We start from the raw sequence: 2,916 nt of genomic DNA, 5'->3' as shown, positions 1-2,916 counted from the left end.
GCGCCCCCCCAACCCTGCCCTCTCCTAACTCCCTACTTTCCCAAGGTTGACTGGCCTTATCTTCCCAAGGTTACTCTGCCCCATCCCTTTCCTCTCTGCCTCCTCCCCTAGGAGAGCAGGAGGGAGTGAGGACAAGTAAGGGAGAAAGGCAAAAGCCTCCTGATCTTGTCTGCTTCCCAGGGGTTGGAGATAGAAGAGCCATGAGGAGTGTAAAGAGCAGGGCCCTTCGGGAGGTGGGGCTGGCCCTTTGCAGGGTTGAGGGGCTGCCCCTGAGTCAGTTTCTGGGCTGGGTCTGGCCTCCCAGGCTGGCTGGCTGCCTGGGAACTAGCTTTGTTTACAAGCTGGTCAGGAGGAGGGATGGGCAGTAGTAGCAGTTAGAATCCCAAGGGACTAGCTTGTTCCCTGCCCGCCTGTCCTTGCTCTCATCTTAAATACATAGGAAATGGAACGCCACAGGGGTGTGGCAGGGGGCACTGGGAAGAACACCAAGCCTTGCTTCCAAGCCTGCTTTCTATCAGCTCTGTGTGGGCTGAGCCACTCTGAGCAAGTCAGTTCCCTTTGTGGACTTCAAGAAAATGAGGCGTTAGCATGAGAGGTTCACATACCCCCTCTAACTTTAATATTTGACTCTACATCAAGAAATATCTCCCCATCTTCCCTCTCCCCCTTACCTTCCTTCCTTCCTGTCTGCTTTCTTAGGGAATGAATTCTGCTTTTGGGCCTCCGGCTCAATGCTGGCCTGGGATCAGCCCAGAGAAGATGTGCCCCTTTAGGGTAATTTGCTTGTTTGGGAGTCTGAAGTGAAGTGGCAGTAGGAAATATTCAATCCTAGTCTGGGATCCTAGTCAAACAGCCATTCCTGGGCATAGAAAAGAATGGTGCAAGCCCTAAGAGAAATCAGTACGCAGGCTGGGTACAGTGGCTCACATCTGTAATCCTAGCACTTTAGGAGGCCTAGGCAGGAGGATTGCCTGAGCCCAGGAGTTCAAGACCAAACTGGGCAACAAAAAAATCAAACATAGCAAGACCTCTAAAAATTATAATAATAAAATATTAGCCAAGTTTGATGATGTGTACCTATAGTCCCAGTTACTCTGGAGGCTGAGGCAAAATAATCATTTGAGCCCAGGAGGTTGAGGCTATGGTGAGCCATGATCCTGCTGCTACACTTCAGCCTGGGTAACAGATCAAGACTCCAACTCAAAAAAAAAAAAAAGACATCAGTATCCAGATAAGAAGAGACAAGGCTAATGTTGCCTTGGCCTGCACAGAAATCTCCTTTCCAAGAACCATGGCAGGTAGGAGCAATAGCCCAGTGAGATGGCAACAGAGACTGCCAGTTCCTACTGGCAACATCTGTAGACCTAAGCCCTGGAGGCTCCAGGGTTCTGGCCTAACCATCTCTATATTCAGAGGGCCAAAGAGAATGCCAGAGATCATCCAGTCCAGCCCCAACCACCTCACCCTCATTATGCAGATGAGCAATATGAGAAGGATAGTTAACAGTCCTAGGCCACTGGTGGAGATCCTCATCGCCAGAAAAAGTAGGTGAATCATTGTTATTATTATTAGTATTTTGAATCGGAGTCTCACTCTGTTGCCCAGGCTGGAGTGCAGTGGTACAATCCTGACTCACAGTAGCCTTGACCTCCTGGGCTCAGGCAATCTTTCCACCTCAGCCTGTGGTGGCGTGTGCCACCACATCCTGCTAATTTTTTTATTTTTCATAGAGATAATTTCTCCCTATGTTACCTAGACTGAGTAGATGAAGATTTAAAACACCAAACAGGACTGGAGGGAAGTGAGCACAGGAGGTAGCCCAGGACCTCAGATGGCTTCCCAGACTATCCTCCACACAGCCTCTTACTCCTAGCAACAGTTGGCTGACTTTGAATCTATCCCAGACCACACCACTAAACTTCTGGATGCAGAACCACCACCTCTGCACCCCTAAGTCCTGAAAATCCTAGCCAGCATGTCTCAAAGTTCACCTCAGATCCCACTTGCCCTAAGGAGCCTCCCTGAGCCCCAGCCCTCACTGACCTTCCCCCATGCATCACCAGTTGTCACTCATTTGGAGGCTGCTTGTTATCCTGCTAGTGGCATAATTAATTTTTTGTGTTTGTATGTCTTATCTCTCCAATTAAGCAGAAAACTCATCAAAGACAATAATCTCAATAGTGAGCATGATGTCATTAGAGGAGTACACTCAGGGCTTTGGGGATCACTGGATTTGGACTTGGATTGGGCTCTGCCTCCTGCTCATTCTGTGATGTTGGGTGAGTCCCTAGCATATGAAGTGACAGTATTTGTTGGATGGATGATGAGACTTAACTTCCTAAGCCTCAAGTTTCTCTAACTGAAAAATGAAAATTACAATTCCTGCCTATTTCCCAGGTTACATATACCACCTGTCCACAGAGTAGGCTTCCTTCAACTGTTTTCTGTCTTCCCACTCACACCCTTATCATCTCTTGGGCCTGTATAGTGCAGGACAAACAGTAGGGTGCAGGCAACACTTCTGGAGTCCTGACAACACCCTTGGGTCCAACTCTCTGCTTTGACTTCTCAGCCTGGATCCTCGTGTCTCCTCCTCCACCACCCTCCCCTTCTCATGGACCAACCGCACCCTCTAGGACCCCTGCTCTATCCAGCAGGCACTGCTGGGTAGATTACTGAGACCAAAGAGATCACCGACCATTTGGATGCTTGGCCTTCTCTGAGGGGTCTCTTGGAACGTCTCCCTCTATTTCCCTACCCCCAAGGTCCCCAGACTGACCCCATCTCCAGAAGCCAGCAGAGGGAGCCCCAAGCCCTGGGGCTGTGGGTGGGGGTTGCACCAGGGGTGGGGGAGGTGGGTGGTGGAGAAGGGGCAGAAAAATGTTGCCTGACGGCTGCTGAGGCGGCTGGGCCCGG

General features: G+C 50.2%; 1 protein-coding gene across 1 annotated transcript in view; it reads right to left on the bottom strand.

Moving 5' to 3' along the window:
- Nucleotides 1-2,916, bottom strand: part of WNT6 (Wnt family member 6) — a 20,180-nt gene that overhangs the window by 13,884 nt on the left and 3,380 nt on the right. The window contains exon 2 of the mRNA XM_021712799.1: nucleotides 672-767. The gene's annotated coding sequence lies outside the window, so the exon portion shown is untranslated. The remainder of the gene's footprint in view (nucleotides 1-671; nucleotides 768-2,916) is intronic.

Source organism: Carlito syrichta, unplaced genomic scaffold (genome assembly GCF_000164805.1).
Source record: "Carlito syrichta isolate Samal-C Ts95f unplaced genomic scaffold, Tarsius_syrichta-2.0.1 Scaffold303646, whole genome shotgun sequence".
Taxonomy (NCBI): Eukaryota; Metazoa; Chordata; class Mammalia; order Primates; family Tarsiidae; genus Carlito; species Carlito syrichta.
The sequence above is the reverse complement of the archived record's forward strand: the minus strand, read 5'-3'. Positions and strand labels throughout refer to the sequence as shown.